The following is a 14,563-nucleotide window of genomic DNA, read 5'->3' as shown; positions in this document are numbered from 1 at the left end:
GGGATGCAAGCGGTTAGGCAGAAGCAAGCAGTCATTCTAACCACAAGAGCCACACTGTGAACTCTAATCCAGGGTGACATAGGGAGCAGGATCAGCATCCACACAGCCATATCACTGCTACTGAAGCTGGTGTTGGTCCTGCACTTCCTAGCCCTAGGCATGTTCCATCACTCAGTCAACCAGCTGCATGGCACATTGCAGCCCGCCTTCTCCAAACTGCTGATGCAGGTAATGGAGGCCCTTCTGAGCCATGTGGGCTAGCATATCACCCTCCAACCACCCTGTCACAGGTGAATGCCACCAAGGCCCACTTTTAGGTGCTTGCAGGCTTTCAAAACGTGCTTGGAGCAATGGACTGCACACATGTGGAGCTGGTGCCCTCACACACTATAAATGAGCAGGTGTACAGAAACTGAAAGCAGTACCATTCCCTCAAAGTACAGCTGACCTGTGACGCTAACCTCACCATCACGCTCAGCTGTACACCCCTCCCCGCGTCAACCCACGACTCCATGGTTCTGCAGAACAGCACCCAGAATACATGGCATGGCACAGCGGAAAAAGGACCTGGATGTTGGGTGGGTACATGGACAAGAACATACACATTGCTGCATGGTGCACTGGCCAAAGAGGGGTGCATGATACCAATTTATAATTCACGACCACCAAGCATCAGAAGGTATGATTAGTGCATGGCCAAAAGGCAGTCCATGATGCACAGGTGTAACAACAGAATGATGCCATGACAGTCAGTGGCAAGTACACATATCCACCCTGAAGATTCAAACCCGCAACACACTACAGGTACCAGAATGCCACACTACTACTACCAATAATCCATAACTGTAGTGCACTGTCCCACCCTGGCTAATGAAGGCATGACCTAGCAAGGTGCATCCATGCACAGTTCATGCAGAACCCTCAGTCACAAGCAACGCCACTGGCTTGCACCACCCACCATGCATTCACACAATCAAAGCATAATTCTAAGAGCGCCATGCAGTAATATTATATGATAAGTAATTTATAGCGCGCCTGTGCACAAGTGTTTCTAGGCATGACATATGACTGTTGGTGCAAACTTGTGACTGCTACACAGGGGTGTTAGGCAGTGGGGTAGTATGGGAGACTGACAACGTGTCTATAGAGAGCTGTTGCCAGCTACCATAATGTGTATACTGTGCCTACTGTGCATGTGTACCCACATGCCACGTAGATACATGTCAGTGTATGTCTAGACTGCTGCATGGGTGTCAGGTGGTGTGTGCAGACACTTTATGGGTGGTGGCATGAGCACACCACACCATGGGGACATGCATGCTGGGTCTGTTGGTGGCTATTGCTTACCCACTCACATCAATCTACTCCAGAGAATCCAATACATCTCAATGCAGATGACACACAGTTGGCGTCATAGGGTGTCTCACAGTGCATGACTCACACACTTACCATGGTACTGTATGCATGGGATATTGGTGCATCAAATAGCATGCCATTGCATCGTCCGTCCTGCCAAATGCATGCCGTGGCTCAGCTTGCGTCCCCTCCTTGCAGGTAATTCTGGATACCCACTGCTGCCCTGGCTAATGATCCCGCTGAGGGACCCACAGTTGCCGGAGGACGTTGCATACAACTATGCCCATGTGCGAACAAGGGCAACCATTGAGCAGACATTTGGACTCCTAAAGGCACGTTTCAGGTGCCTACACTGGTCAGGAGGTGCACGTATATACAAGCCATAGAAGGTTGGTGCAGGTAGTCTTGGCCTGTGCATTGTTGCATACCATCTGCATCAGCAAAACATACTCCTGCCCCCAGACCTCGACATGCCACCACCAGAGGGTGGAGATGATGACAATGGTGATGATGCTGGCGAGGCAGCACCAGCTAGGTATAGGCACGTGCAGGTGAATGCCAGAGACGGGCGTATTGCATTGCAAAAAATCATAAATAACCACTTCTGAGTTCCACTAAATGTGCACCACCCATAATATGTTACTGTAAATAATGTGTTCACTCTATTAAATGCGTGCACATGAATAACGGCTGTCCACTCATCATTGCAATTTAATATTGGAATGTATTGAACATCACTACATACTACAGTTCAAACACCCTGCTCGCCACCCTCTCCCCCACACACCTGCCAACTCCTCCCCACACACCCACTAACCCCTCCCCACACACCCACTAACCCCTCCCCACACACCCACCACCCCCTCCCCACACATCATGACTATGATATGTCTTATGTTCCAGTCCAGTGTCTCACTCCCTCTGACTCTTGGCATGGGGACCCTTGCCACGGGCAGGCACAGCCAAATGTCTCTGGGAGTGGCGCCTGGGGATGCATTGCGCTGAGCTGGCAGGGGTGACCATGCTGAAGGTATGGTCTGACCCTTGTGATCCCAAGCCCTCATGGTTGGCACACACAGACAATGCCACAGACTCCTCCAGTGCCGACATGCAATCATTTCCCTCGCACACCCTCTGGGCAGGTTGAACGAGGGCCACAGTGCTACAGCCCATGGCACAGGCACAGTGGCCAGTAGCCTTTATGGCGTCCCTAATGAGCTGGGCCTCTGCTATCTGCTGGCGTTGTATGCCTGCCATCTTCTCATGGTGGACCTCCATCTGCCATATGTGCTTATCCTAATCCCTGATGGAGGGCATTGGTGAACGTGGTGGGCTGTGGAGGGTGGATGGACTGAAAGTGGGGGAGGGATAGGTGGAGCACAGGGGCATGTCAACCGGGTCTTGCCCCCCATCTGCCGCTTCAGCCTCATCTGCGGTGGTGCCAAGTGATGCGGGAGCCGGATGGCTGCTGGCCGCTCTGGGTGGTGGCCATGGGTGTGCCACTTTCTGCGCCTGTGGGGCAGGCTGCAGTTCTGGGGCAAATGGCTGGGCCTGCAGTGTTGGCTGGGCCATCAGTGGTGGCTGAGCCTTCTGGGCAGATGGCTGGGCCTGTGGGGCTGATGTTGCCACAGTTGTTGGATAAGTGAGCCATTGGGCAGCTTGGCTGGGCCTTGCATAGCATGTGGCTGGACCTGCTCCATCACTGTCAGTGGATGTGCCATTTAGGGTGAGAAAACATAGCAGTTAAAAGCCTGTGTGTGACTTCAATGCACTTGCATTATGCTACTTGCATGTTCCCTGGCCTGGTCAAAGTATGGTGGGGGGTGTTGACTATGGTCTGTTGCATGCATGTTTGCAAATATGGGGTCTGTACATTTTGATTGGACTCATGGGACAGTGGTTTGTTTTTGTGTGCACATTGGGGTAGTGCTAACCTTCTACTCATGCCTTGGTGCACGTGACATATGCACATGGGCATGGTTGCTTGTTGGCTATGATGATATTGCATGTGTTACATTGGACACGACCCCTGTCATCTATGTGTGCAGAGGGTCTTTAGACATTGATGTCCCTTTCCTTGTGCACATTTCCCTGGACTGTTTTGTCTGCATCATTTGAGTGGTGTAAGATATTCTGGTGTGGCTTGCTTTACTCACTGCCATCCCCTTGGGTCCCAGATCCAGCCTCTGCTCCTCCAACGCCCTATATACCCTTAACATGCATGATAGAGCTGCATCGTTCCTCCCAGAGCATCAGTCGGCTGGGTGAGACGTCTCACCTCCTGTGTCTATAGACTCACAGTGGTGGGCTGCCAGCAGGTTCCGCACCCACGCCGCAAGTCATCCCACCTTTTCGGCAAACCCTTGATGTTCTGCGGACGGACCCCACTGCAGTGACTTGACTTGCAACCTCCAGCCATATGGACGACTTGTGCCGCTGGATGGTGCGGTGATTGTCCCTGCCAAATAGGGTCTCTTCATTGGTCTGTTAATGGTGTCAACTCAGCCTCTGAGAAGTGGGGCTTCTGGAGACGGACTTCTGGGACCCTGCTCTTGCTGCTTTCCAGACATCTGAGCAGTGTTTCCTGTGGATGCCCCCAGGAAATGCCCGATTTAAATTCCGTTTCCTGCAATGATGCTATTTCCGGTGCTTGGTGTTTACGGCGCCGGTGTTACCGGCATCGTGGGGATGGATCCAGTGTTTGTGGCATGTTTTCTGATGGTGGAACCATCATTTTTCCATTTTCACCCCTATCACCTCATTGCCGGTGTCACTGTTTCCAGATCAGCCAGATGCACATGCCCGAGGTGTTGTAATATGCCAGTGATTCCTCCATGCCGATAGTAACGGTACTGCCGGAATGGCTGAATTACAGGCATCGTAGGGGATAACTTGTAATGAGGGCCATTGTGTTAGTTATGCATGATTAAACGATATCAACGGCAGTAAAAGTTGGTGTTCTGAGGGACTTGCTAGGGTGTTGTGTGTGTCTGGATGGGAGAGAGGTTGATACTGACAAGTTTCTTATACTCTCATTAGCATCCACATCTCTAATGGTTACTTTTGGTTGCTAAAGTCAATAATTTTCTTCTTAGCAGGCTGTTCCAATGTCCCTTTAACGTGGTTTGTCGGAATGTTACTGGAAAGTACATCTCACGAAGCAAGTGATCATCACGTAATAGTAAAAAGAAATGGTAACACGTATTCATAAATCATTACATGCCAGATTATTTAGGTTTATAAGTGTTGTAATAATAGGAAATATTACCAAATTTAACAGTCTCACATTATTGACGTTGGAAGTATTAGGAGAGACTAGCCGATCTGCTGAGATTTAAACTGTGTCTTGCAAGCATTGGCAAGTCCTTATGCTTTCTTGCAGCACATCGTTTATGGTATATAGAAGGAAAACAGTACTCTACTGCTCTGCCACTATACACAATAGCAAGAGTGAGCCTTTTCCTGTTTTGACGAAAGTCAGAGACCGTCTATCAGAACATAGCAGAAGAGTACCTTCATTCATATATAAATATTGAGTGAAAAAAATAGTTAAGAGAAAGTTCAGGTGAATAAATTCAACTCAACAAAACCCTTGGAAATCGTTAAGATAACTTAAAGTGCCTATTTTTTCACAACAAACCCCCTGAAATTTACCAGATGTTGGAAGCTGCGCCACCTTAAATTTGAGCTGCCCAATTTTGCATATATGAGCATTAGTTATGTCACCATCAACAGCACTGGAAACTAGAGCACACTTATGACATCACTGGAAACTAAATGTCGGTATGAGAAGTGTATGTCCTTTATTTCGAACATTAAAGGACACTTCTGTATCTCGAAAGTAGGATTCACACGTGGGGATGTGATGGGTATATGCTCAGAGTACTGCCTGTGATGGAACACTTGTGAGACACTGTGATAGGGATGCACATGAGGGACTATGCCTGGAATGTGACAGGGATTCTTGCCAGGGACTGTGATGGGGTTGAATACAACAGACTATGATGGTTATTGTCATGATTCCTTCCCCTCATGTCCCCAGCCCTCCAAGATGTCAGGCTGGAGCCAGGCCACAATCACCTGCATGGCCCTCAAGGGCCTCTCCATCCCTCCAAATGTCCCCACATATTTTGCTTCCCAGAACTGCATGTGCGGTCTAGTCTTTTGGGTGTGGTTTAGCCCAGAGACACCTGGGATATCCAGAGACGATTTAAGCCACACCCAGGCTGAGAAACATGCTTTGCGTTTTCTGCACCTGCAGCGTGACACTCTGTGTTCGGATCGGTCTCCAGTAGGCCTGCATCTTTCTTCTGCGCTCAGCTCCTGCAAGAACAAGAACACTGTTAGGAACAGCCTTACCTTGCGGTGGTTCTGCCCATCATTCATCGCTCCTTCTGTTCGGCAGGCATCTTCGGCGGTGTCATTCCCATCCCGGCACGCCGCTTCCTAAGGAAAAGGGAAAAGAGCAGAAAAAAGGCATTAGTAGGCATTCTGCAAATCTTCGCTTATATTTAAATACTGTACGAGCTTCAAACGCTTACCTGAATCTCAGCCGCTCTGGAGGAACTCTGTGTCATCCATCTGCAAGAGGGAAAAGACACTCCAGGTTAGCGTGGAAGCATCTAGAGGTGCTGCATACCGCGCTTACCCACAGAATTTGTTCTTCATAACCGGCATTCACGGTGAAAACGTTGCAGCATCTAAAAGACACCGAAAAATATCTCAGTTCAATGCAAATACGAAACGGGTACATCGCACATCACGCTCTCACTCCCCTTCAGCGCTACTCATCTCAGCAGCACAACGCCATCCCCGGATGCCGGCAATCATCTAAGGAAGGAAGGTTAGAGAACTGTTCAAAAGACTCATTATACTTACCTGTCAGACTCTTGCCAGGGAAGTAACTAGGCAGCAACAAGCCCACATCAATCAACCCGCCTCTGCGCTGAAAGCAGGACGGAGAGGTCACTATCCAAGAAAACAAGGTGAACTAAGGATCAAAGGGAAGGGTTGTACCCCGGGGAAGAAGGTGTTCAAGCAAACAGAGACAATAGGGAGTTAAACTCCTGTGTTTCAGGCTCAGTCTCCAGTCGAATAGCCTCCAGGGAACGGTTCGAGGTCGTAAGATGTCAGAACAGGCTGAGTGACGTCCCCGTGTATACCAGGTGAGCGTTATAGTTATGTGCGTGAGGGACTGTGACAGTGATGCACAAAAGGAACTATAATGGGTCTGCATGCAAGGAACTGTGAGGGGGTATTCATTCAAATGGGGATCTGTAATGGGGACAATCAGGACTGAGACAGGGTAAAGGGAGGCAGGGGGCAATGGCAGATTTTGATGGAGAGGCAGGAGAAAATGGAGGACTGTGACAGGGATGTTGGGAACACCATAGAACTGTGAAAGGAGTAATGTAGACAGGGGATGCTCGGGGACTGTGCTGCAGAAAAGGGAGCCTGTGACAAGGAAGATGGAAATGGGACAAACATGGCACTGTGACAATGAAGATGGAGTAAGGGAGTAATGAGGAACTGGGACAAGGAAGAGTAAGTAAGGGACAATTGAGGACTTTAATGATGAAAATGGAGATGGGGTGATGGCAGACTTAGATCAGGAAGAGGGTGGCAGGGGCAATAGCGTGCTGTTTTGAGGAAGAGGGGAGGTTGAGACAATCATGCACTGTGATGAGGCAGGGGGAGGTGGGGTAATGATGTAAGGTGACTAGGGATTGGGGTGGTATTAATGGGTGACTGACAAAGGGAGTGTGAGGCGGGATAATGGGGGACTGAGATGAGGAAGAGTGAGAAAGGGTAACTGTGGACTGGGATAGGGAATAGTGAAGCACACATAATGTGTACTGGTGTACTCGAGGTCCAAGTAACCTCTCATGGGCCCATGGGATCAGAACTCGCCCTCGAATACCTTAAGACAAGATAGCTGCACCTTGAGGAGGTTGTGGTGCAGGATTCACATACTCCAACACCAGTAAATAAGGACCCCCTAATGTTTCAGCACAGAGACTGTTAAGTTCATCAAGTTTTATTTCATGCCATTGCTGACACAGTGCACACCCAGCGTCGTGGTCAAGTTCCCAGACTCAACCACCCGCAGCTCCATACAGAGCTCACTTTTATAGCAAAATGAGAGGGAGCATTCTGCCCCCACCTTCCGTACACAGTCTAGGCAACCTCATCATTAAACATGAGCTCACTGGGCAATAATATTTTAATTGAACTAAACCTTCAAAATGAAATACGCTCTAGCATGCATTTCTGACTTTTCCTCCGGTCCTCTGCTCAATTATAGTTGATGCAGCTGGACTCTTCAGATAAGGTTCCAGACCAGGCCTAATTAAAAGTCTGGTTACTGCCCATTCATCAAGATTCTGACATCATGCTATCCTTGAATGTTTCAACTTAAAATTACCTCATTCTACACACTTTGAACATTACTTAATTTCTTCTCATTTTAGCCACATTTTTGGTTACATGCAGTTTCAGTAAAGTATATTAGCCAAAGTGATTTTCTGTCTGTGTACAGAAAATCTTATTGTCCATTCTGTGCCTTTCCACCTTACCACATCATTATAATGACATTTTTGACCTTATAAACACAATGCACTTTTGAATACTAGTATATACTAACATTATGAATACCATTTTCACATAATTACAACACGAAATTAGTCCATGCTATTTTCTCTGCTTAGGTGTAAGTGGGGTGGGGCTGCCCTTCATTTCATTCAGTAGTTGATTCAATATATCTTTAATTCGGGTCCTCCAGTACACTGGGATGAGGAACAGTGAGGTGGGGTAATTGTTGACTGGGGCAGGGAAGAGTGAGGCATGCATAATGGGAGAATGGGATGAGGAAGAGCCAGCATGGTTTATGTGCGACTGGGATCAGGAAAAGTAAGGTTGGTGTAAGGGGGAATGAGACTATGAAGAGTGGGGTGGGGTAATCGGATCACAGGAAGATGACAGGTGAAGCAGCTTAAAGAGGGAGCAAGACTGGGATGACTTACTTGGAGGTGTTTGGGAGATTGGGAAAAGGTAGTGTGAGGCAGGACTAATGGGGATTGTGATGAGAAATAGTGAGTTGCAGTTCATTGGCATTTGGGACAAGGAAGAATGAGCCTGAGGCAATAGCAAATGTGATGAGGAAGAGTGGTGGGGTTAATGAGGGACTAAAAGAAGGATGAGTGGGACAGGGCTAATAGAGCACTGAGATCGGGTTGAGTGAGGTAGGGACAATGGGGGCTTGGGTTGAGGATGGGTAGGCAGGGTGATAGAGGACTTGATGAGGAAGAGTGAGGAGGGTGGCCAAAGAGGACTGAGACAAGTTGGGTATTGGTGCTCTGGGGTAAGTAAGAGTAATGTGAATCTAATGGGGATGGAAGAAGGAAGAGTGGAAATTAGGTAATAAGGGAGTGGGGCAAGGAAAAGTGAGGTGGGGCAATGGGGCACTAGGATGAGGAAGAGTGAGACAGGTTAAAAGGAGTCTGGATGAGGAAGATAAAGGTGGTGTAATGAAGAACTGTGATGAGGACCAAAGAGTCTGAGTAATGGGAATCTGGGATGAAAAAGGATAAGGTGGGTGTAATGGGGGACTGAGACAAGAAAGCGTATGGGGTCAATCATTAGGAGACCTTGATTACAAATAATGAGTCAAGGGTAAAGGGTTACGAGGACCATGAAGAGTTAGGTGGGCATATAGGGAGATTGGAATGCGGGAGAGTGAAGAAGGTTTAATAGGTAACTGGGAAAAGGAAAAGTAGGGTGTGGATAATGCGGGACCAGGTTGAAGGAAAGATTAGGTGGGTTTATTGGGAGAACAGGATGAGGGAGAGGGAGGCAGAGGTGAGCTGGTACAGGAAAAGGAAGAGTGAGGCTAGGATAATATTGTACCAGGAATAGGTTTATTGAGCCTGCGTACTGGGGTCCGGAATGAGGAAAGGTGAGGCGGGATAACGGCGAACCAGAATAAGAAAGAGTGAGGGAGTTTAATGATGGCCTCGGATGAGGAAGAGTGAGGCAGGTAAAAGGGGAGAAGGAAGAGTAAGAGTGAGGCACATGTAATGGGGGACTTAGACCTGGAAGATTGAGGCAGAAGTAAAAGAGCCCCGGGATGAGAGAAAAGTGTGATGAGGCTAATGGGGGACGAGTACAAGGAGGGGTGAGGAGGGGCTAATGTGGCGCCAGAATGAGAAAGCTGTAAACATGCAAGTCCAACCTCCTGAAGTTGTGCTCAAGTATAACATAAGAACACTTTATTGTTTAAGAGACAAGAACTTTTCTGCTGGTATTTGGAAGGAGAACCCATTGAACAGGTCAAACAATTCAAATACCTGGGGGTGCTCTTAAATAATAACAAACACGATAGCCCGATGCACAACTACCTGGTGGAAAAAACAAAGAGGCTGGCACTTCAAGCAAGAGCAATTGACAGAAAGTACTGCAGATTCACAACGCTACCACTTGTCCAATTCTACAAGGGAAATGTGGTACCATCCTTGATTTACGGCGCTGATACCCTCCCTACGCTTCCACAAACCTGTTGGCCACGTTTGGAAGGCCTATTTTGGTGAACAGCGCTAAAACTGCCAATGTCAACTCCAATAGTATCAATACGCAAACAGCTCGGTCTTCAATCGCTGCAGTCAATGGTTGCGAGAAACACACTGATGCTCTATAGGAAAATTCTCATCACCAACCGAGAAAACGTACTAAACATTCTCAACAACAAACTTAATGGAAACAAAAGCCACATGCTGTCCTTTTGGGCACAACAAAAAACATAAACTTTTGGAGGAAATATCGAGCTCTGAGGATGAACTCAAACAAAATCCCTCAAAGACAAAACAAAAATTGAGTGAAAACGACTGGATACATACGATTACATTGATGACCAAAATACAAACTAACGAATCACCTACCACCAATAATAAGGGGATTAAATGATCTGCCAGCCTAAATGATGAAAATTCCCAATAAGACACTTAGGAATACGTTTCTACGAATTCATCTGAACTTGTTAATGACCATAGAGATCAGAGCCATCAGAGGTTTGGCCAGGATAACATCTGTCGCTTCTGTGGAAAAAAAAGAAGAAATAGAAAGAATTAGGCATCTTCTATTATCATGTACCGGGCTGACCACTTTGAGAACAATTCACATGAATCACATATTCCAAGATATAACAACACGGGATGATTATGTCTGGTGGTCGCAACTCATCGCAGGGGTTAAAACCATCTTTTGTGATAGCGGTTTCGTAGTTCTTCCAGCACCTAAAACTTTAACTGAAGCAAAAGTGCTATGGAAGAGAACCGACCGCTACCATCCAAATAGAAAAGTTCAGTGACCTCAACTAATATGGACTCCGCAAAGGGGTGTGCTTGAACATTTTAATTAATTTGTTCAAATTGTTTAACATTTTTAACTGGAGGAAGGGATTAATAAGGGATTAATAGAGGAAAAAACTTGTAAAAATGAACCAAGTAAAATAAAATAAAAATAAAAAGTACACTTTTTTACAAGGCATAAGACCCCGGGCAGTGACGCAGGTGTCACGTGTTTTCCATAGTGTGATAATGTATTTAGAGTTGATATAGTTTTGCCACACTTCAGAGAGATTTTAGGCTGTGTAGAAAACACACATGCAGCAAAGCACTTTTCATTATATTGTATTCTTTTTCGCCACACTTTATTAGATAAGGTTAAGTAGTTTGGATTTATTTGGATTGTGTAGATTGAGTTTTGGTAAATGTAGTTGTTAGTTGTATTGAGCAAGAGGTCAGCCATGTTGCAATAGACCATTGCTAAAAGTTGCAGATTCTAGGGTGCTATGCCGAATTTTCAGAGCCATGGGTATTTATTTGAATTTTATTTTGCTGTTGGTCAGAAGGCTTTAAGCAGCCATGGTCAGTATGCAAAGAGATGCCAAACAGTGTTTATCTTATTGTTGCAATAGAGAAATTTCACAGAAGCCCGAAATTGCGTTAGAGTCAGCAGGTACCTTCTCAGATAGACAAATGAATACACTCTGGTGGTGAAAAGGACACAGTGAGATGTGTGAATGGGCCCAGACAGCAGTATTGCCAAAATGAAGAACTAGGATGTGAGCACAGCGCCCCCACTGAGAGTTGTGCATTTGGTCCAGAGGTAAAAGTGCCATGGTCGAACAAATACATAGTAGGAATTAATTTCTAGCAGCAGGGCCCCACTCACGTTTTTTCATACAGCTATTAATTGTGACAAGATAACTAGAAGGTCAGACCCAGAAATGGCAACATGTATCGAGACTGGAGTTTCAGGTTCAAGGGGTGGAAGGCCAGAGGGGCAATTCTGGGGAAGGGTTTGTGGTGTTGCAGGGGATGCAACAAAGTTTTGGCCTCACTGATTTCCACTCACGATATGATTGGTCCGTCTTGGTGGAAGCTACAGACCGAGCTGCCTTAGGTGTCACTGTCCAATCAAGGCAGAGTGTTTTTATCAATTGTACCATGAAGAGTGCCAACCAATGGCACTGCAGCATTTTCAGATGACTATGAAAATAGGTAATGTTTGAGGGGTGGTATTTGTAAATTGTCATGTTAAAGGAAAATCCCAATCATATTTCTTTATGTATTGTGTTGTTAAGGGACTTGATGATGAACAGCCAGTTGAATTGTTAGAGTTAGAACTAATGTTGCATTAAAAGAATATGTTAATGTTGCCATTTCCCACCTTAAATACTGTAGCCCAGAATTGGTGTGTTTAATGGTTCTCTGTTCAGTTCCACAGAGCTGTCTGACATTCTTCCTGCCCTATTTGAAAATAAAAAGCAGTTTTTTCTTGCAAGTTTTGCACTCCATTTTTAATTACTTTTGCATTATTTTTTGGATTGCTTTTGGAAGACTGCACCTTTACATTTTGAGGTCCCAGAGAGATCTACAGTACCCACAAAGAGGTAGGTGACCCACCCCATACCTTGGGGTCACAGTGCTGCCCTGCAGAAACCAGTTTTGTGCCCACAACCGAGGAGGGGAGCAGACGCCAAGTTGGCCAAAAGTCTGCCTGATCACTTAGGTGGGCCACTGACCAAGGTGGTGCAGGCAGTTCAGCTGGGAGACTCAGCATCGAAGGAACTCAGAGTTCCTATATACTCATGCATTTCTTTTCTTTGTATGTTGTTGTTGGTTTCATTTGTTGTTTAATTGATTAGTATATTAAGTTGGCTGAGAACTCATGCGTTGGGAGGAAAGACGGCGCTTTGCAATATTGTTTGTGGTTTTAATGAGATATTGAAGGGATCTCCTTTATTGTGGGGAAAGATGACGTCTTAAGTAGAATAGAGTTGTGAATTGATGTGGGATCTCCCTGCTATATTTAGAGGTTTTTGTATTAATACGTGAATTATTTGGTTCAGAAGAGTGGAAGTTGATGTGTGAGTGCAGGCACATTTGAGAAGTAAAAAGAAACAAGTTTACAATTGGATTTTTTGCAAATTGTTTTATTGTTGGCACGAATTGGGATGACCTATTGTTGGATTCTTTGCAAATTGGGTTATTGGTGCACAGAAAAGGTTATGTTTTAACTTGACGGTAAACCTGTGACAAAACTCCCTAACATAGAAGACGTGGATAGCAACTCAACATGCGTGACGAACAGACAGAAAGCGATGATGGTTGAAGAGTAACAGGGGACACAGTGGACAGGGTCTTTTGGGAGGACAGAAATAGGATATCATGACCTGGGTAGGACAGGGAGGGTAGCTCAGCGGCAACGCGTTAGCCTTGGAAGCAAGACGACATGAAGCAACACAGGTTTGATCACAGGGTCCGCGCTTAGAAACCTCTAGGTATTTAAGCGTGTTATAAATACACAACTAAGACAAAAAATAATAATAAATTACGCAACTAAAAAACAAGCAATTCCTGTAACAGCGCCTCGATGCCCGCTGGCTCTGTGAGCGCTTTAAAAATGCATAAATAAATAAATAAAAGAGATCGGATACCATCATAGTCTTGGCACCTTAGTAAAAGCTGTAGTAAGTACCAAAAAGGAAGAGGAGACATTGCAGAACCAAATGTAGGAGACACAGTTACCCTATTACAGAAAGGTTGAGGGGGGCCTCAGTACATACCTTGGCCTAATATGGACAAGGAAAATGTAATGGACCGATTGCAAGTGGATATATGCCCTCAAGAAACACACAGTAGGAAGTGCCCTGGATTTAGGGAATTTGAAAAGCTTGTTTGCCTCATTTAGTGGGTGAGCAACCAGACACACTTTGGACAAAGACAGGATATGAAGGTGAGACCTGGAACAGTTATGACCAGGACAGTGTGCCATTCAATAACTGCAGAGCACACATATGGAGAGTATTAAGAGAAATGTGCCCAGATACATCAGACATACAGTCCATCCTACCTCACGCTATAGGACCAGATGAGGATCCTGCAAAGTATGTTTAGCAGATACAGGAGGTGTGGTGATTAGAGATGTAAAAAAACATGGTATAGAAAAGTCCCGATTTTTTATCACATCATGGTGAGAGGTCTACCCGAAGCAGTATGGGCGGAATTAGGGAAAGTGGTAGGAATTGGGACAAAAGGATGTGATGAGATAAAATCACACATGGTACACTATTACAAAGTAAAACGGGAAAAGGAAAGAAGCAACATTTAACAAGTGCAGAAGGCGGAAGCGAAATTGGCACACAAAAAATGTGCTACATTTAGCATTGAATGAGTGGTAATTACTAGCATCCCTGAAGGACAACATGAGTACATATCTCAGCTGGGAAGGGGAGTGGGATGGCATAGCCTCCACAAGTAGGGCATTCTCCACAAATGGCACAAGTAGGGTGTTTCACACAGGGAGGGTATTTTCCACAAGCAAGAGGTGGCTTTTCAGAGAGAAAGGGACTGGATTCAGATATGGAGGAACAAGACCCAGGTTCAGATGACCATGATATATTTGTGGGAGATTGGGACACTTTTCACGAGAGTGTAAGAGAAGAAATCAAGTACAGTATGGCCCTGGTCTTATCTCTACACACCAGACCATAACATTTGCCACACAGCTATAAATGCAACCCTAACCGATGCAATTACCATTTGCCCCAAATGTTTAAAACACCCCACAGCAGATGTCCCCAGTTGCCCATGTCCCACAGCAATGCCCCTAGTTACCCACATCCCACAGAAGATGCCCTTAGCTACCC

Source organism: Ambystoma mexicanum, chromosome 8, assembly GCF_040938575.1.
Source record: "Ambystoma mexicanum isolate Mex_15411 chromosome 8, UKY_AmexF1_1, whole genome shotgun sequence".
NCBI classification, from domain to species: Eukaryota; Metazoa; Chordata; class Amphibia; order Caudata; family Ambystomatidae; genus Ambystoma; species Ambystoma mexicanum.
The sequence above is the reverse complement of the archived record's forward strand: the minus strand, read 5'-3'. Positions refer to the sequence as shown.